This window comes from Terrapene carolina, unplaced genomic scaffold, assembly GCF_002925995.2.
Source record: "Terrapene carolina triunguis isolate 2854851 unplaced genomic scaffold, T_m_triunguis-2.0 Scaffold192, whole genome shotgun sequence".
In the NCBI taxonomy this organism is placed as follows: Eukaryota; Metazoa; Chordata; order Testudines; family Emydidae; genus Terrapene; species Terrapene triunguis.
The window spans coordinates 3,234,906-3,256,509 of NW_020664543.1; positions in this window are offsets into that span (position 1 = coordinate 3,234,906).

Consider the following 21,604-nt stretch of genomic DNA (forward strand, 5'->3'; position numbering starts at 1 on the left):
GGCAAAGTGCTTAGCGGCCTCGATGGCTTCACATTTATTGCAAAACTTTACCCAACTCACAAGAGGCTGGGAGGGGAAATTAACATTTGTAAAGCTCTGCTTGTGTGCTGAGGGTTGTTATTATTCCGCTGCCCTAGGCAGTCTGGGAAATATCTGCCTCATGCAGGGCCTTGTCCTGCGCGGTGCTGAGCGCTCTCCACTCCCGCTAGACTCAACGGGAGCAGCGGATGCTCAGCAGCTGGTAGGCTGGGGCCCGGGGTGTATATACTTTCCAGGGCAGCTGCAAGTGCAGAACGCTGCATTTTCCCGGGAACACTAAGCGCTGCTCTGAGTGGAGCCGGCGTCCTAGGGGGCTGAGCGCCACAGGGCTGCACAGGGAATGCGGCTGTCGTTCTGACTTGCTGCTCTAAACGTATTGCTGGCTTTAAGTTTGTTAGTAGCTTTCTGGACGCCTTCCAGCGCTCCTGGTCACCCCTGAATGTCTTTCATGGTGATGATGATAAATATGTAGCGAGTCGCGGAATCTAAATTTGCTCAGCAAGGTCCTGCTAGTGAAAGCAGGAGGCACTTTGGTAATAACACGGTGAATCTTGGCCTGAGCTCCTGAAAGCCTGACTCAGGGAATGGGAAGTGGCGGGCACTGCCGCCCAGACGCTAGCTGTGGCCAAGACTGTGTTTTTTGTCCTTTTGCCCTTGGCTTGCATAGTGTGACTTTTTGTCCATTGTCCCTCCCAGGCTGGGTGGCTGCAATGTGTTGTTCTTGGGGCTGAAATACAAGGGCGTTGGTTTCAACCTGAAAAGCTCTAAAACACTCTTAGCTGTTAGCCGTATAGAGCTCATGACACACATATGAACAGTTCTGATTCCAACCAGTAGAGCGCAGTGGAAGCACAGCCACATTAGCTAATCCATACTAGCACTTTCATACTAGGCCCACAAAATTACATCGGGCATTGGGGGCCACCCATGACTCCTGCAGATAGCTCAGTGACTGCGGGGCCGTAACACGTCCCAGCAGAGCAGCCCCAGCTCCCACCCCTGGGAGCGAGTGCTCTGTGGATTTGTCCCACTCGCAGCTTTGCAGGCAGGGCTATGATTTCTGGTATGGCAGTGGGCAGCGCTGGTGAAGTGAGTGGTGGGATTGCTGTGGAATATTAAGAACCTTCTCTGTGACTTGATGCATGAGCATCCCTAGGTGACTGGAAAGCAGAGCAGAAATGAAGACAAGGGCTTGACATCCGCTCTGGAGATTCACCTCCTTGATTAGGTTTAAGCACAACCTGCTGGTACGTTAAAGGAACAAACTCCAGCATAACAGAAAGAGAGATTCTAATGACCAGGGAGGGGAAATCGCCGGCAAAAACATGCGAGCGGCCCTTACATCTCATAGAGCCAGCATCTCCTCCTGGGCAACTCCCCTGCTCTTCTACTCTCCCATTCACGATGGCGCAGGCCTCGCCTCACCTCCCATTCATGGTGGCGCAGGCCCCAACTTCCCTCCCATTCACGGTGGCACAGGTACCGCCTCCCCTCCCATTCATTATAGTGCAGGCCCCGCCTCCTCTCCCATTCACGATGGTGTAGGTCCCGCCTCCTCTCCCATTCACAATGGCACAGGTACCGCCTCCCCTCCCATTCATTATAGTGCAGGCTCCGCCTCCTCTCCCATTCACAACGGCGTAGGTCCTGCCTCCTCTCCCATTCACGATGGCACAGGCCCCACCTACCCTCCCATTCACAGTGGCACAGGGCCCGCCTTCCCTCCCATTCATTACAGTGCAGGCCCCGCCTCCTCTCCCATCCACGATGGTGCAGGACTTCCCTCCTCTTCCATTCACGGTGGCATAGGCCCTGGCTCCCATCCCATTCACTGTGACATAACATCCCCAGCAATTGGCTATAATAATAATAATAATAATTTGCATTACTGTACCGCCTGGGAGCGCAGCCGTGGGCCAGGACCCCATTGTGCTATGCTCTGTTCATGGAACACAAGGAGAGCCCCGGTATGTGAACGAAATATTAGCAAAGCATTTAATGCACGTTCAGCTTCTTGCAATGGCAGCTGGAACCGAGGAGGAGGTGTCACCCCATAGGACCAGTCGGCTCTACCCGGACCACCCGCCACTTGAGAGCCGCTGGTGCAGAGCAGAGCCACGTTGTTATTGTGTCTCCATGTCTTCCAAACAGGGCCGTGTTCTAAGGCGCTAAAAGGAGTGAAATTCAACTAGACTTGGGCACTGAGCCGTACTGGGAAACCCAGCCAGGGAGTGTATTCCTTAAAGCAGGGCCTAACCCTAACCATCAGGGCCAGTCAGAGAGAGAGTGTGGGTGGGTGTGGTAAATCCACAAGAGATCAGAGCTCCTGCTACCTCATGAGACTTTATTTGCACCAGCCAGTTTAAAGAGTTGCATGAACAGCAAGCGAGCCGCGCGTGTGTCATCCTGGTGATTAGATAATATCATCTTATCGGAGGCAGCAGCACCAAGAGCATTTTTAAAGAGAGGGGAAATAAAGAAACCAAATCAGTGTTTTCCCCCCTCCCTTTTCATAGGTCTGAGTAAATGTTAAATAGCAGCCAAAGATAATCTGCTCCGGGTCCCATTCGTCAGCGAGATTCGTTCCAACCTCCCAGCCCTTCTGCTTCCAGCCATCCTGAGTTAAGAGTCACCCTCACTCCTTGGAAACCAGCCATATGTTTAACATGGTTTATTGTAGAGCTGTGCAAGCCAGAAGGGCTGTTTGCAGAAGGGTACTCAGTCAAATCTGTGTTTACATACACAAGGGCAGACGTATTTTTATTATGCATAATTATACTCTCCTTAATGTAGTTGCAAACCATTTTTTTCTGGTGGAGGGAGAGAGCCATTACGCAGAAGGGGAAATTGTTGCTTATCTTCGCATTAATATTACCTTGAGGCTATTGAACATTCTTCTGTATTATTTTATAGATATACATACATATATATATGACTCATACCCATACAATGCTAATTCGATGTCTTTCTATATAAACGCTATACGAGTAAAGCTATCTTTCCATCAGTGGAATCTAGTATCATTAGAATCCTCTTAAACTAGAGTACAAACACTTAGGGCCAAATTCTGTTCTGCCATCGCACGCCACTTGTGTCTTGGCTGGTGCAGCGGAGAGCGAAATACGATGCTTTCTATCCTGCCAGTCACTACTGCAGACCTTGCTTGGGCTCACTGCCAGGGGTTGCTTGAGGAAGGACGGCAGGATCAGGTCCAAAACAGGGTTGGGGGGGACCCGAGGCTTCTTACTCTGATGGGAGAGAGGGGCCATGCGTAGAGCGAAGCTTGCAACCTGAATTGTGGAGGATCTAGCTTCTGTCACTCAGTGAGAACCTGGCAGTGGCTGCACAGAATGGTATGGGGCGTGGGGGGACATGGTGGATTAGAGGGATCCTGGCCCTTCCCTCTCTTAAAGGGACAGGAAATGCCTCGGAAGGCGAGTGGCCTTCACCTAGCAATGGCTACAGAGTCACGTCAGGGTCACTTTTAGCCCAGACAACCTTAAGATTTACTTAGATCCGTGGTTCCCAACTCGCAGCCCATGGGCCGCTTGCTGTCCAATCAGCACACAGCTGCAGCCCATATGACATCCTCAGGGCCATACAGGTAGTATATATATGTATTCTGTGTGAATGCGGCCCACATAACACATAGGGAGCTGCATATGCGGCCATAAATAGTGTCGGAGAAAAACACAGTTCTCACTCTTTGGTTGGGCGCAGCAAAATCAGCAAAGTCTACTTCCACAACAGGTTGAGAACCACTGACTTAGGGTATGTCTACACTACGGGATTAATCCGAATTTAGATAATTCGAATTTGGGAAACAGGTTGTATAAATTCGATTGTGCGCGGCCACACTAAGCACATTAATTCGGTTTTTAACCACATTAATTCGGTGGTGTGCGGCCACACTACCCCATTAATTTAACCACATTAATTCGGTGGTGTGCGGCCACACTAACCCTAATTCGAATTAACAAAATCGATTTTGGCGCTACTCCGCTCGTCGAGGTGGAGTACAGAAATCGATTTTAAGTGCCCTTTAATTCGAATTAACTGGCTCTGTAGTGTGGACGGGTGAAGGGTTAATTCGGATTAACGCAGCTAAATCCGAATTAAAGTCGTAGTGTAGACCAGGCTTTAGATTGACAGCTCTTTGGAGGAGGGACCATCTTTGTGTTCTGTGTTCGTACAGCACCTTGCACAATGGGGGTCCTTTCCCAAAAGATTTGGTCTTTTCCACCCCGGGAGCCAAACACTGACTGTTTCGCTCATTAGTGCAATTTCAAACGAACATGGCTCCATTCTGTTTACTTCCACATTAGTAGGTCCACGTATTAGCCCCGCTCTGGGAACAGTGTTTGACTGCTGCCAGCCAGCAGGGGGAGCCAAGAGAACGAACCTCTGTGTTTGTGTAGGTCCTATGAACACAGTGACTTTTGAAAACACTAGATGACGATGGGCTAAAACAGGATCGAAAATCCCCATCATCTTATAATAATTTTGACCCCATCTGCCTAGCCATTCTGGCTTAAGATTTTCAAAAGTGGCTAGTGATTTTGAATGCTTCAATTTTCGGGTGTCCAACCTGAAACACTTTAAAGGGTCCTGATTTTCAGAGAACGGGTGCACAGCACACAAATGGAGACTTCCCCCATCGCTAATCGCTTTTAAAAGTCATGTCCTCCCCTTGGGCACAGCTAGGAAGCTGCCATATTCAGACACTCGCTACCACTCCAGCCCCAGACGGCACAATAGAAAAGCAGAATACATCAAGGCATAGATATTTCCATGCAGTCCTTGTTATGTCCTTACAAAATTGGGGGCCCTTCTTTACTGCGTAAATGCGTTGGTGCTGGAAACTAACATGAGGCGGGTGAGGTGGGAAATTGACAGAGTTAATAGAAGACATGAAAGGACAGGTTTGGACTGAGATTCCCCTATTCAATGAACAAAGTGCATTAGAAATTGATTTTCCCCCCTGTTTACTATGTTTCCCCCCCCCCCCCCCGGTGCAGAGAAGAAAGGCTTTGCATCAAGATTAGCTGCTCCAAAGCGAGTGCAATTTGCTGAATGCATTTATTATTATCAGGGACTGAAAACTATTCACAATCACTTGGTATTTGCTTTTCTTTTCTTTTTTTAAAGAGAAAACTGTCCTACTAAGCAAGACTGGTGAACAGCCGATCAATTCATTCCTAATGTCAAGGCAGATGCCCTATCATTCATCAGCGAGAATCTTAAAGAGCAGCTGATGCTTCGCAGAGGACTTTGGAAAAAAACCCCCCACCCTAAACCATTCCGTGACTAGATCAGTCCCCTGCCTTTTCCCCCATTTTTTGTCTCTAGGTGGGGAACAGGCAGCAGGAGCAGATGAAATCCAAAGAAACAAAGATCCCGTTTTCACGCAAATGTTCTGAAAGTGAGAACGAATTAGGGTGGGGGGAGAGGAATAGAGAGAAACGGGCTCAATTCCATTCTCCTGTGCAAACACAAGTGTCGCATGGGGACCACGAGCCAGCCCTTTACACGATAAAAGGCGAATAAACACTGTTCAAAGTTTTCCCTGAGGCATCAGAAGCTGTTTGAAGAACTTGAATATAATTTTGAAATAGGGCCAGGCTCAGGGCTGGATTCTGAGCTGCGTGACAGCAGCGTAAATCCGGAGAAACTTCCCTGAAGTCAGCGAGTGGCTCTATCTTCGCTGAGATCAGAATCTGGCCCTGCAGTGGCTTTTTTAACCATTTGGAGGAGCTCAGAGAGGCTTGGATGCCGAGGGTTTAATCTGAAGTGTCACTCTACCAGATAAGCCATTTAATACCTGGATACTCCATTATCAGGCCGTGTTCACCCTAAGTGGTTTCTCTCTCACTGTCATCATGGACACGAAACATACCAGCCCCCATTTTCCACTAGGGTAGTCACAGCCGGCATGTAAAAAAAAAGAAGAAAATCAGTGCTGGTGTTTGGGGAAAACCTCATCCTTCCTCTGCTGCCCTCTTGGCACCGGGATCTCAATCAGTCCTCGCTGAAAGCAGCTTTCCCAGTGGAGCGTGGGTGTGACGAATTGTGCTGGTCTCAGCAGGCTGCAAGGAACCGAACCTCGGGATGGGATTGCGGGGGACCATGAGAGAGGGAAATCTTCAGTCACACCAGGGATGCAGCCAACTCCAGACTGTCTGGTAAGAACCCCCAGAGGGAAAGATACATGGGACGGGGGAATTAGCTTCTCCTTCTCCAGGAACCCAGAAGTTTTCAGAGACACCGCCTTTGGTCTTTCATTAGGGACATGGGAAATACCTGCACTAGTGAGGTCGGCCCACCATTTACTGTCCCATTGGCTAGTAGACACCATCTCTGGTCCTCTCGGGGACTTGGCTTGGTTGCTGTGGGGAGTCTAGAAGTACCTTATGACTGGTGCAATTCGAACACATGGATAATGTAGCCAGAGATCACAGTGGCGGTTACACACCAAAATACCCGCATTCATAGGACCACATCCTTGACTGGTATAAACTGGCGCTGCTCTGTCAGAGTCAGGTTGCTAGGATAATATCAGCTGAAGTCCATGAAGTTACACCGTTTTACACCCACCGTGAACCTGGCCCCTGACCAATAATAATTGGTGAGTGTGCTCAGTTCTTCTGCCCCGGCGAGAACCGGACGTTCTTTATCTCCTGCGGATGGTGGGCTTGTTGCTGACTTTCCCCTTGCAATTCTCTTTGTTCTTGCCTGTGCATTTAGAGGTCAGCTGTGCTCTGAACACACCAGAGCCACAGGGAGCCTGGCAAAGCGAAACTTTAAAGGGCCTGTTGCTTCTTGGAGATTAGGAGAAGGAAGAAGACACCCACCTACCATCTCTCTCCCTCCTGAGGTTTATGAATTTTCCACATGGTTAAATTGCCGGAGACCACAGAGGCGCTAATGCCATGACTCCAGCATGGCATTAAATACGCTGTGATCCACACACTGCCCGCTTCCAGCCAAAAATCAATAGCGCGGCGTCCCTTTAAGCATAAGAGTGAGGCAGGCAGTTAAAGCAGGAACAAAGCCCAAAGCTCACCAGAGAATGGGGAAGTCATTTTGTGTGTGTGTGTGTGCCGGGAGGGGGGAGAATGGTGTTTTCTGTAATGTTTCAGTTATCGCTGGCAAATCACAGTCACACACACAAAAGAAACAGGGAAAAGTAGGACAACAGCAGCGGTCTAGTTAAACGTTTGCTATTAGGGGCTCTAGCTTTTTGCTCTCTGTTGCCGAGTCTCGCTCACCTAGATCATTTTCTTATTTTGGAACTGAATTTACAACAGCATCTCCCGACTGGCTGCTCAGTTCACTCACCTTGTGTTCCACTCTCCTTCAACAGCTGGGCAGCTCCAGGGGTTCTGGCTACCACAAGGGAAGGCTGGGCTTGCGGGTAACATGCTGGACTAGGAGGTGTGCGCCTCTCTTCTGAGCTCGGCTCTGTGTGACCTTGAGCACGTCGCTGAACCTCGGTGTGGCTTGGCTCCCCAGCTGTAAAATGGGGAACATGATTCTGACCCACCTCAAAGGGGATGATAGATATGAGAGTGCTCAGGTTTTCTATAAAGGCCTAGGTAGATACAATGGACTCCTCTGTATTGGCTGGGGCAGACAGAGAACTGGGCCTGTTAAGCTGATCGCAGAAGACTGCATAGTGCTGGGAGATGATTTTCTTGCAGGAACTACTTTAAAAATAAGCAATGGATGAAGCCTCAGACCATTCAAAGAGATGGACTTGGACCTGCTGAGCGGGTGCAGCGGGCGCTGGGCGTAACCAGAACTGAACAAAGGGGATACAAAGTGGGAGGGTGATAGCTGGAAATGCCTTGATCCCCGCTGTCAGCCAGCATCCGGCGTGCCATTTAAATGCACCCGATGTGCCTTTTCTCCGTGGCATGGAGTTTACCGCATCTACCGTAAGGGGCAACAGGGTGGATTCTCATTGACTAGCCAGGATGCAGGCTGAACGCATGAGGCTATAACAAAGCACAGAGATGTTATTGGTGTAAAACTCTTGTTCTTGATGTGGAGCACAGGAGGAGAGAAACAGCTTGGGGAAATCTGAATTCCAGCTGTGGTTCATCTCCATTTCCAAGGCTGGGTCTCGCTGGCTGGAGTTCACGTCAAGAAACAAGAGAGGAGAAACTTGTCTCCAAGTTCACATCACTGGCCAGTCACAGAAACAGATCCGTCTCACACTTCTGCTTCACGGCTCCAGCATCTACCCTGCAAATCCGCCCTGCTGGATGTGGCCAGCGCTCTTTAACGAAGCACAGCAGGAGAGTGGCCGGTGTGAGCAATGTCTGTCCTGGTCAGAAAAGCCCTGCCAGTCGAGCACAGGGAGGGAACCCTTTAGGATCAATGTAAAATAGGATTCTTGGTAACATCTTGCCCCGAAAGTCTTCTTGAACCCAATGGACTATGCAATTGAATGACATTCCAGAGGACAAGACAATACTTAGTCCTGCCTTGAGTGCAGAGGAAGGGACTAGTCTAGGACACCTCTCGAGCTCCCTTCCAGTCCTACGATCCTGTGACAGCCCCCGAATAGGAACCGTCAGGAGAGTCGAATGATACCAGCCTGGCCTGTCCGCTATAGACTTTTCCCAGGCGTCTGCTATGCAAGGAAGGAGCTCATTGGAAAGACCCACAAAGTCACCTCACTGGCCTCCTTCAGATCCCTTCTTAAAACTCTACAAAATGCCCCAGCAGCAGCAGCTGTGCCCGCTGTCTTTCATGCCGGCCAGCTTAGACTTGTGCTTTCCCTGTGCCTCCCCCCAGCTCGCTGGTAGTTGTAGCCACCTGTTGTGGAGAATCACACACTTAGACTGTAAGCTCCTTGGGGCAAGCGCCCGGCCTTTGTTATCGGTTTGCTCCGCGTCTAGCACAATGGGGCCCTGGCCTCTGGATGCCACCGTAACACCCACTGTTAGTAATAACGAGAGCCCTGGAGAAACACACCGGGTGTCTTCGAGGGAACGGATGACGTGGGGGCTGGAAATGGGAAGATGGAGCCATTCGGTCCAAAGGTCACTGGTCTCAACCCAGGCCAGGCTGGTTGGGGCCCAAATTTTGTTCCCGACCCATTGCCGATTCACAGGCCCGTGAGGACGGAATTGTCTCATTGCTGCCGTCAGGCGTCTGCGTCAGAGGAACTGCGATTGTCAGAGGGGCCAGGGCTCAGCGGGACACGGAGGCTGAAGTCCCCTGGTGCCTACAGGTGGTTTCCTCTGGGACAGCGCAGAGAGGGGCTGGCTTTGGTGCTGAGGGCACCCCGCACTTTGCAGGAGGAGCCTGCTCAAGAATCCGGCAGGAGCAGGAGCGCGCGGGATCGTCTGAGCCTGGCCCTCGACTGCTGCATCACCCTCATTGGGTGTGTGTAGTCCTGGGACTTCCTGGGAGCTTTTCCCTGACAGCTCCTGCCCCTTTTGGAAAGCTGCAGCAAGACATGTGTTCCCGTCAGTAACCATTGGCCATTGGAGCTGTGCTACAGGCCAGATGGGCTGCTCTGACTGATGGATGTCGGACCCCAATCAAACCAGGAGACACAAAACCAAAGATCTAAATAAAACTCCACCTGCACCCGGCAATGGAGAATGTAAAAGGGCGAGCTGGGAAGCCATTGGCCAGGCACTTCCCCAGAATACATCTGCCGAGCCATCTGCCGAGCCGCGGACTCCCGGCTGCACACGAAGCGGGATGAAGCAACGAAGCTAGAATGCAAAGCCTGTGGGTGGAAGAGGGGTGTGCGCATGCGCAGGTGTGCTGCGGAGGGGGAACCACGAGGCAAGCGCTGGAGCCGCAAAGACACGGAAACAAAACCCAGGTCTCCAAAGAGGCTCTTGGTCCGTTCAGTGGGGAGGGATGGAGGGGAGGGAGATTAAAGGACTCCAGCTTCATTGCAGTGCATCCCGGCACGCTCGACTTGTAAAGACTGTACTGCTCGGAGCTTCATCCCCCGAGTCCCGAGCCCCCTGGCTCCCCGTTGCATTATTCTGGGCCTCGAGCGTTTAACCAGTGCGGGGGTAGGAGCCAGGGACAGAAGAAATGTGGGTTCCTTTTGCCACAGAGCAGGAAGAGGAATTTGCTAGGCAGCTAGTAGCGTGTCCCACTAGCTCCCATGTCATGTTTTAGGGCTGGCTTCTCGGGTGCGTTCCAGCCCCATTAACTCCAGTCCAGCAGCACACAAGCCGGCTGAGTAAGGGAGCACTTAGCACCTGTAGAGATGGCCTCTCTGGTTCCTGTCCCACCCCCATCTTGAGTTTAGTGGGGTGTCCAGTGCATGCCCTGATTGGCTATCCCCAGTATGCCTGTGGACCACTATCAACTGGGATAGACTAGACCAGCCTCTAGACTGCTCTAGCCTGTACCACGGCAGGCGCAGAGCCGCCCTGCGACTCAGGGAACTGTAGCATAGCTGTGCCCTCCCCCTGGGGTACCAAAACAAGGTGTAGCAGAGAGCGTGGATCTGAAAAACTCCTGTGTCTTGCAGGAAGGCCGGAGCTCTTTTTTAACAGGAACTCAGTGTGATTCAATGGAATTCCCCTTGCAGGGCCGGAGAAGAAAGGGGTTTTAAAGATTCGGTACTTTGAATGTTCCCAAAGCCATGACTGTAGTTTAGGGGGGTGGAAGTGCCCTGCTGGAGACGGCCTGGATTGCACCTGCCATCTCCCTGAACGATATACAGCCACTGGCCGCTCAAGGGCTACTGATCGTATTCTTGCTGAGCAGCCCCCCATGCAGCCAGCCGAGCCAGGCTTTGCAATGATGGATGGCTGCGTGTGTGGACAGGCACCAGGGCTCTCAAGTAACCGTATCAGCGCGGCTTGGGGAATCTATCAGGCTACGAGCTCCCTGGGTGGGCTGCAGCCTCCCTTCAGCCTGCATGGCTCGTTATGGGTGACTGGGTCCATCTGGGGCATAGGTCCAGTGGACACCACTAGAGAGAGGATGCATTCCCCTTTACCGCAGCCTCGAGTGTTCCCTCTGCTTACACTGCAGTGCATAGTAAGAGCCCGATTGTCAAAAAACCTGAGCCCCCAGCAGGCCCAGCTGAGAGCAATGCAGAATCTCCCCCCCACCCCGCCATCCCCTGAGAACAATCCCCCACCCACCAGCCTGCTTGAGAACAATGGGGGCTGGTGCGGGCTGAGATCTCTTAAAACCCAGCCCAGGATGGAATTTTCCAAAGCCCCGGAGCACAAAGGGCATTGCCTTGCCCTGGATCCAAGCCCGGCATATTTGGAAACGATGCCATTAACAAGAGGGGCCTGTCCTCTGCGCCCCGAGAGACGGGGCGCGGCCGCTTTTCTGGAGACGGGCGCTGCTGGCTGCCGCCTTGAAGCCAGCACGCGGCTGCAAGATTGAGGCCCGCTGCAGTGCCAGGGAAAGCGGCAGGCAGAGCTGTAAGGTTAACTGTCCCCAGCCGGGAGCTGCAGAAGGCACGGCTGGAAGCTCAGTTTCTGCTGCTCTTGCGCCAGCCGAGCTGCAAAGCCGGGGAACGGTGCACCATGGCCGGAAGGGGGTTTGCAGAACAGAAGCTCCTGCAGTCAGCCAAGATCTGCTTGGTGCCACCGCGTGTGCGTTGCTCTCATCTCCGAAGCACATGAAAGAACCACCAGCAGCCTCCTTCCAACCTCCGAATAAGATCCCTGTCTTTCTAACCCGGCCCAGGCCGCCTGGATTCCGTCCTCCGGAGGTGAACATATCCAATAAACCCTCCCAGTGATCCTCGCTCCGTCTCGCGCTCTCTCCCTGCCTGAGGGAGGGCGAGAGAATTGAAAAGCTTTATCTTCGTTAGATGATGATGGGCTAAACTAGGATCGAAAAGCTCTGTGCTGTGTTTTCGCTGCTCATTGTTACAGCAAGCCGGCCAATATCACACTCCATTGTCCTTTGGCGTCGGCTCGCCGTGTTCCAGGGCTGTACGTGCTGCCAATTCCTTCCTCCGCTTCACCACTACATTTACCCTTTGACTAATCGCGCTGGCCGGGCTCAGGGCAGAGTGGATGGATTGCCTTGTCCGGGGTTATTTATCTTCGGAGGTACCCACCTTTATATTTATTGCCTGCGTAAACACAAGCCCAACAAAACAAATGGCCTTTGTGAAAAGGAGACGGGTGTCTCGGTGCACCCGCTCTGGGGCGTCCACGTCAGTGCAATGCCAGTCTGACGAGCCCTGGCAGACCACTGCTTAGCCACAGACCAAGCAGTCCATGCAGCGGCGGTGCCAGCTTCCCCCCTGCGCAGCCTGCATCAGCGACTGCATCAAAGGGGCCGATTGGAGCTCATTCTCCAGGAGTCATTTAGTTCCTTGGCCTCTCTGCTGAGATGCCACTAAGGGGGTCAGTTAGCACCAGCTGTCTGCTTCTTGTCCCATCTGCCTTCATAGCTCTGATGTGTTTATCCCCAAACTAAGCACCTGGCAATATTCCCCAAGCCAGCAGGAGTTTCCTGTGATGCAGCCACCTCCCCCCGAGGAGCTGGTCTGAGACCCGTTAGCTCCATGGTGCATGGGGCACCAGCCAGCCAGCAGAGGGTAATAAGAGGTCTCCACTGAGCCGAGCTGGGTCCAAATCAACGTGATGGGCGTCGTGTACAGATATCAACCCCTGATCCATCCACTCCCCCAGCTGCAGGGATCTGTGGTGCGGTTCTTGTGAAGGGCCCTGGTTGGATGTGTACAGGAGGCAGAGCATTAGATGCAGGAGACCCATTAACATGGAGGCCAAGTGCTGAGTTGCCCCTGAAAATATCCCTCCCTCCCCCCGGTCCTGCTGTCTGCTCTCCATACCACCAGTCCCCGGCCTGATCCCATTTCCTTATCGGCCTGGGCGTGGGTACTTTGGAGCGGAGGGGAGAACACTCTTTGGGCTGATGGATGTGGCCATCTAGGATGACCAGTCTCCCTCCAGGGTAGGACAGCCCCTCCCTTGGTCAGAGGGCGCTGCTGGGTGTGGGGTGTGATGCCTGTCCTGGGATTGTCAGGACACACCTGAACCCTGCTGGCTGGGCACACAGGTATTGGCCCAGTGCATTGCCGTAGCCTGGCGGCAGCGTCGCCATGCACGGAACAAGGGGACAGCCCAAAGACGCAACCGCAGCGCCATCGCATGGCAGCAGCGACACAAACGTTTTCTCCCGCAGGCCACGTGCCCCGAGGTGGAAACTGTCGGGACGCCGATCAGCAGAAACTCCCCACACAACTAAACGGCAGATCCCCCACGAGAAAACCTAACCAGGCTTCCTCGGTGTGGAGCAGTAGGGCTACCAGAGCAAGGCCTCGTGGCTGCGGCACCAGGGAAGACTGGAGAGACAACCCTGGCGTGTTCTGGTCATAACACAGCGTTGGCTGGATGAGTGTCTTTGATTCAGCGCTTCCCAGCGGGCGACGGTCTGGACTGGTCCCGGCAGGAAGGAGGAGATGGCTCAAGATGACCCCCGGATCAGCTTCCACTTCCTAAAGCCACAACGCCTGAACGCCTAGCACCAGCTCGGTCACCGACCAGCCTACCGGGCTGACGGGAGCAGTAGGGGCCAGAGCCTGCAAGGACTCGGAGAAGCTCCCCGAAGAACAACGAAGGCTCGGAAGGTTTAAAGGACACTCGCTGGCAGGCTCTGACCGGGGAGTCTGTGGGGGGGACTGGAGAAGCCAGGCCTGCCCAGGCTGCCGTTATGGGACGGCAGGAGAGACCCACATGCCTACGGGCTGTTTGTTGTTATAAATCCTCTCTCTAATGCTTTGGTCCACGTGCCCAGAACCCCCCTTGGCGTTCGGGTTGTGATAGGGCTGGGTGCAGGCTCCCCCAGGGGAGGAAACACAGGGTCTGAAACCTATTTGGACCTGCAGGCTGGAAGCAGTTGGTGCCCAGGTTACTGTACCAGGTCCCAGTTTAAAGGTGGAAGAATCAGGCGAGAAGAGCTGGGCGCATTCAGAGACCAGCAAGGGGACAGTAAAGCACTGGACTGGGACTCAGGAGACTTCCACCTCCGCCACCGATATCCTCTGGGACCTTGGGCAAGTCACTCTGTGCCATGGTTCCCATCTCTGGACGGGAGCTAACAACACAGCCCAACCCCACAGCACTCAGTTCTACCAGCAACGGGGGCCACATCAGCCCCGAGGCAGGCAGGACACGTCTACTGCTGCCTGGGGAGAGCCGCTAGCCAGACCAGCCTGCCGCGCCACCTGGCTCCAAACCCCCAGTCGCAGCTCCCGTCAAACCTGGTGTCATCCTGCAGAGGAAGATTATGGTAATTTCCCCCCCCCCCACGACCCCTCCTCAATGCATAATTGTCAGACTCAGCGGCAGCAGAGTTTCTGTGCTGAGAGATCGGGGGCTGGGCAGGTCACCTCCGATTCGATTATCCTTTTTATTTCTTGATTTTTTTTGAAAACCATCATCAAAATATGTATCTCGCATTAGGACCATTACAGTGCAGGGGCACAACCCCCCCCAAACAATAAACCCACGCTGAAATGGGGGGCTGGGGTTTTTTGGCTTGGTTTGCTCCAGCCTGGGCTGCTCACTAGACCAGCGAGTGCACACGGAGACCCAGAGGCGAGCGCCACGCCCACAGAAGACACCCACGAAGCAGCAGACCTGGAGGGGAGAGAACAACAGAACGACAACGCGCAGCCCCATCTGCAGCCCGCATTGGTGGTGTGAACGCGTTGCTTTGGGTGGGGCTCTGAGTGCACGTTGGGGGGGTGGAGCTCGGTGGGAGCGTGCGTGCGTTGCACGATGGAGGGTCCGGGTTCACTCCTCAGCAGCCCTCCTGAGCTTGGTGGCCTAGTGGCCGTGAAACCTAGCCGAGTTCTTGTCCCCGTTCTGCCCACGACCGTGGGCACATCTCTTACCCACTGTGCTTGGGATTCCCCGCCCACCGTTTGTCCCAGATCTGCCCGTAGCGCGGTGCGGCCCTGCGCTCAGGGGGAACTCGAGGCATTCCCAGAGAACATAGGCAGTACAGCAGTGCTCAGCACAGGGATTCGGGGCTGGGAAGGGATTCTGGCAGCGGCGGAGCACAGCCAGTCTTCCCCACGCCGCTGGCCCCAGCCCATGATGACCGAATCCAGGAAGTGCCATGGCCCAAGGGAAGCTGGGAGTTGTCAAGAAGCCATGTAAAGAGCTCTGGACTAGAGCCCTTCCTCCAACATGGGAAAACGTCCTACCCCAGGGTGGGGAGGCGAAGAACCAGCACGGGGGAAGGAGCAGCTCTAAACTGCGCAGTGTGACCGGCCTGAACCCACCCTCCGCTACGGAGCTGGCTGTAAGGCCATGCCGCGCGGGCAGGCAGCGGCCGGAGGGGTCGCTCTCAGCGGGGAAGGGAATTTGGCTTTGTCAGGAGTTGGTGGATTGACAGCTTCTATCCACAGAGCAGGAGGAGGCCGGGCAGCGTCTGCGGGTCCTTCAGTGGTGCAGGGCAAAGCCGCCGCAGGCTCCCTCTGGCTGGAAGGTGGCCAGCGATGGGGGAGACGGGCCAGAGACCACAGCTAGTCTGTCTCGTTGGAGATTCAGCGAGCGGCCATCGAGGAGCCCGTGAGAGACGGAGCTGCCGCTTGCTGCCCCACAGAAATGCCCGTCTCTGCCGGCGTCTCCGAGCGCCTGATTGCTATTCTACCCCCGCACAGCGGCAGCTGGCTCGTGGGGGGGCGACTGACGGCTGGTGACAGGTAATACCCGCCGTCACCGGGAGAGAGGCAGACTGAGTCCCAGCAGGGCAGGAGGCCAGGGCCCAGGCGAGGGGGAGACGAGGCTGCAATCCGTGCTGTTCTCTGTCTCTCCCACCCCTAGCACGGGCTCCCTCAGGCCAAGCTGTGCCGGCTCCATGGTGGGACAATCAGACGTGCTCCGGGGAGGGCAGGGCGTCCGCCTGCTTCCCCTCAGCCCGTGGCGCGGGTGGGTTTCGCCGGCGGGGTCCCAGGCCCAGCAGCAGCCTCTCTGGTGGTTTTGGCTGTGGGCTGCCCCCGTGGATTCTGGCTCTGCCACGCAGATGACAACAACACCAGCTCAGACCCAGGGCTCCCAGGCAGGGCACGGGGCAGAGCTGCCTGCCGCCAGCATCCCACGGCTCATCGATTCGCTAGGCTGCCCCGGGTATGCTGGTGTGATAGGGACAGGCCTGCAGACACGGGGCCTGCCCCAAGGGGTTGACTACTGGTTTTTCTTGCTGATTTCTGAACGGGAGGGGCAGTGGTACCGGGGGAAGCCTGGCATAATGCAGGCAGGTGCTGGGCAAGGTATGTTCACACAGCTCTGCCAGTGCCCCGCAGTCCTGAGCCGCTTCCCCCCCGCCCCCGCTATTCCAGTTTGGAGCACCCCAAACACACAGCTCTGCCAATGCTCAGCAGGCTAACAGTCCCATCCCAAGGGTAGTTCTGAAGGACCGGCGCTGTAGGGGTGTGATCAGAATGAGCAGGGGGCCCGGGAGCTCTTGGCAGCTGGCGAGGATAACATTTCCTGAAAGCCAACAGGCTGCTGCAGCTGGAACCCTTTCTGCAGCCGGTCTCTGGCAAGAGCCTTGCACCATTTGCAAAGATTTAGTGATACTGGGAGAGCAGAAGTTCCCAAGCTCCCCCTGGGGAGACAGCAAACACCAAACCTTGCTGTAGGGCTTTGCTGCAATCTGGGAAGCAGCCGGTGAGCTAAAGAGCTGGACTCCCACACTCCAATCAGAGCGTAAGACGCCGACTCTGTGACAGCAGCCTGCTGGGTCCCATCCCAGAAGAAGAGGGCCCAGGACACGCAAATTCTTACGGCTCAAGTTATGAGCTCAAGGGAAGAAGTGACTAGTGGTTAGAGGAGGAGAGTCGTGCATCAGGATTCCTGGGCTCTAGTCACATCTCTGCCATTGACGCTGGTCTTTGGGCAAGTCACAAGCTCCCCATGCCCCAGTTTCTAGATTTGTAAACCCCCCCTCACGAGGGGGTTAAACGAGATGTAATTCGTGAAGGCTTGCCAGACTCTCTGAGGCCCTCGGAAGGAAGGAGTAAAACATGCAATGTCTTCTTGTCCTTAGGAATGCAGTACAGCAGTGTACATTTCCTTACGATCCCATGCACAGAACTGACTGCTTCTAAAATACGCTGTGCTGATAATACAACGAGAATGTTCTCTGTGCTTTGAACACGAGGAAATTACAGCAAGGACAGAACTGGGATTGCCAGGGGAGAGGGGAAGCACAGAGCTGGTGCAACCCAACTGAAGAGAGAGGGTTGGAAGAGCCCCGAGATGCACCTCTGGCGGCAGGAACCGAATTCCTTTCAATTTCAGAGAGGGATGCCTGCTGTGACTCCATGAATATCATCGCTGTGTCCTTGACCACTCAGTGGGAGCCTGTAATTAACGCACTGTGTAACTCATCCTCACTGAAGGAAAAGAACATGCAGGTTTATTGGCTACAGCTGGTACAGCTGCTTGTCCACACAAAACTAAACTCCCACAGTGATCTGCCCCCGCATGCACTGAGCTCCATGTCAGACCCGGAGCTTGCTGCTGCATTTGTCCAAAGCCCTGGCCTGGGACACCAAGAGCAGCTTTCTAGCCCAGGCACCTGTCGGCTCTTTGCTGTGGTGAGTGGCACGAACAGGGACGCAGCAGGCCAGTGGTTTGCTGGCTGAAAGGGTTGCAGGCTGCTAAGACACCGCATGGGTTCCCCGGCTCCAGGGCAATTGAGAACGGCAGTGTGGTCTTTCCTGTAGCTTGCTAGCTGAGTGGAGATACCGGGTCAGCCGTGAAGTGGATCGCACTGCCGTTGTCTCTATGCATGAACAAACGTATCTGTAAATACACACTGCAAGGAGCTTCCAGTCATGGCATTCTGGGGCTTATGGATTTGCCATGCTGGCAAGCAGGCAGATGCTGCTACCCTGTTTCCCCGAAAATAAGACAGTGTCTTATATTAATTTTTGCTCCCAAAGATGCGCTAGGTCTTATTTTCAGGGGAGGTCTTATTTTTCCATGAAGAAGAATACGGTACACATTTATTGTTGCGGCCAATCAGTGAGCTGCGCGGCGGCGCCCGCCGCTACAGTCCAGAGGAGTCAGACGCCTTACGGTAGCTTCGGGGCCTTATATTCTGGGGTGGCCTTATTATCGGGGAGGTCTTATTTTTGGGGAGATGCCTTATATTACAGCGAGAGGCAAAACTGGAAGTAGGTCTTATTTTCGGGGGATGTCTTACTTTCGGGGAAAGACGGTAATAAAGACAAGGCTGGAGGCATGTATGCTCTGACTGGAGGCACATCAGCCCCTCGACAACAATTTTGGAGGAGGGAAGGGCTGTGCAGGGTGGAGGTTTAGGGCTGTGAAGGACCCTTCTTTCCCGTTCTACACAAGAAAGGCAGCATGGCCTAATGGCTAAGGAAGTGGACCAGGAAACTGAGGTCCTGTTCCCAGTTGATCTTCTGCTGTACGGCCTAGCGCTCAGCCGATGGCCAACTTTGAGGAATAGTCTGGTGTAGATGCAGCCACAGGGAGTTTGGTTCGAGTTAGTGAGGCAGGATCAGGGCCCGTGTTCCAGCAATCGGCACTTTGTTAACATGACTTCGGACTCGTCTCACTGTAGCGAGCAGCGCCTGCACCCCCCTGTCGCTCACGTCTCATTCCCTCAAACATCAAAGGGGCTGGTTCTGCTGGTGCCTGGCTCCTACCATCGATCCGATGAATATGCATCAATTAAAAAAAAAATCCAAACAAAGCAATGGGCGCTTGCCAATCTATTGAGCTGCAAATCTCCCATGTGGCAGAACAATCGGACAGGGTGGAGCTGGGGGTGGGGAGAGGCCAAACGGAACCTTCTGTAAGGACAATTAAGGGAAGTTCAAATTATCGAAACCTGTGATTAACACGGCTTCCAAATCTGCATGAATATTAAAAGGCCGCCTTGCCCAGACTCCCCACACAATGAATTCTGTATGAATCTTAAGATAAATCATTTGGATAACTTAGCAGCAGCTGTACTCCCTTGCTGCCAACTGCCTCCAAAAATCATTTCAAGTCAGGAGAGAGAAGAGAGACCAAATGAAACCTGGTAATTATGATTCCATGCTCGGAGGCCTGGGATCAAGGCTGGTAAATGCAGGTCGCCTGGAGCTGTTTGGGAGGGGAATGGAAAGGGGGGGTTTCAGAAACTGGTGACAAATCCGATTATTTGCTGTGATTGTCTCGGCGCTCTTATATTAGGTAGGTGCTTGTGTGTGTGCGGGGGGGGAGGGGGTGTTTGTTTTTCATCTGCACTGCTGCATGAGAAGGAGCTGGGGACATGAAATCGACAGGGATGTCGCTACTGTGGACAGGAATCTCCATCTCTGGAGGTATTTAAGAGTAGATTAGATAAATGTCTATCCGGGATGGTCTAGACCAGGGGTAGGCAACCTATGGCATGCATGCCAAAGGCGGCACGCAAGCTGATTTTCAGTGGCATTCACACTGCCCGGGTCCTGGCCACCTCTCCGGGGGGCTCTGCAATTTAATTTAATTTTAAATGAAGCTTCCTTAAACATTTTAAAAACCTTATTTACTTTACATACAACAATAGTTTAGTTATATATTATAGACTTATAGAAAGAGACCTTCTAAAAACGTTAAAATGTATTACTGGCACGCAAAACCTTAAATTAGAGTGAATAAATGAAGACTCGGCACACCACTTCTGAAAGGTTGCCAATCCCTGGTCTAGACAGTATTTGGTCCTGCCATGAGGGCAGGGGACTGGACTCGATGACCTCTTGAGGTCCCTTCCAGTCCTAGAATCTATGAATCTATGAATCTACTGGAGGAAGGAGCATTCTACTCTGCATTAGTGATACCTACCACGTGTGGGAGTGAGACTGCCCTATGCTGGATGGCACCCCAGACCTGCCCAGCGAGGACGGCTGGGTCACTCCCAAGCACCGGGGCACCACGAAGGACAGGACTTTGAATACAGCTCCAGTTATTAGTCACCTGTAGCTCAGCTGGGAACATTGACATTGCCAGACTAAATCAGACCTGGATCTCCTCTCAGACAGTGGGCAGCACCAGGGAGAGGTGGGTAAATTTTAGGGAAAGTTTTGTGCTTATCTCCACTCGTTAGAGTTTGACTCATGCCTCGAAGCATGAGGGTTTATTCCCCTTCCCAAACTCTTGGTTAGCTTTGTCATGGTTACGATAATAGCTCTGGATAGTCTCCCCATCCACATCAATGTCCACTCCTTTTTGGAATCCTGCTAAATTCTTGGCCTTGGTGCACTCTTGTGACAATGAGTTCCACAGAAGGACTGGGTGAGAAAAGGATTCCCGTTGTCCCATTCAAAGGTGTTTCTTTTTGGAAGTGAGCACCAGCGCTGTTAGAGCAGACTGCCCTGGGCTTCATTTGTTTGTCTGGAACTATTTTGTGGTCTATGCTGGAGGAAAATGGACTTTGTCCACTTGAGTCTCTTTGTGGAGCATGATGAACCTTGGAAATGTTTCTGATCCATTGAGGTGAAACAAATCTAGGGGTCGTGAATAAATACCAGGATGATTCCACTCTGCTGTTTTGCAAGAGAGCGCAGCCTGCTGCCCATCTACCCCCCTCCTCTGTCTTCCCCATGGATATGTCTGGCGTTGCTTTAATAAGATGAATAGTCTCCGTCCACAAGGGCTTGACATTTGTCATTTCACCATTAATTATGTGTTGCTCTGAGTGTGCTCAGAAGGTCTCTCCAGACACTGCTCCTTGGCGGGAAGAAGCGCATCGCACTCTTCCTGCACCGCAATTCCACTGCCTCAGCACAAGTGCTTGGACCCCAGCTCCTAGGGTCATGTGATTACAGAGAATCTCAGCACCCATTTTTCTAAAAAAAAAAAAAAAAAAAAAGCCCTTATGGTTGTGAAGAAAAGCTTGAAAACATGGGCAGAGTGACAGTGGTGCAGTGACATCTGCCTGAGTGTGCTGAGAGCCTGAAGCAGTAGCTTCGAGGGGGGGACTGCTCAGTGCATCTCAACGGGGAGTTTGTCACAGGGCATCCCTTCACTTACCCCATGACTCCCGCTGCGTAGGCTGTCCTTGGGGTCTCCCAGCCACAAACACCTGCATGCCGCTCCTCTGTCACCACACGTGCTTTTAAGCTTCCGTTTTAAAGCGTCACAGAATGTCGCACAGGTTTACGGCAGGTGGAGGCATCCACACAGCTACCACGCCTCTCCCAGGCTCATCCGCTGAGCTCCCCTTTACTCCTTCTTCCTCCCAGAAACACATCCTCCCAATTACTGAGCCAGCTGCCTCGTTAGCTCTGCAACTGCCACCCAAGTGTCAGTCAGCTCCGAGGGAAAGTGGCTAATTGGCATCAATCAAGCCTGCAATCTTCCCACTGATGCAGCGACCTCAGTGACCAGGGAGTTGCAGCTGGCACCCTATCGCACGTGTTCATGCCAAGAGCGATGGCTCCGGGGAGTGCCTGCACACCACCCCAGCAGGGGGCTGGGCATGGCGGGTGGAGAAGAACTCAGCAGGCTAGAAGCCCCACCCAAGCAGATCCCCTCATGCTGCTGGGGGAGGTATAAAGGTGCCCCACCCC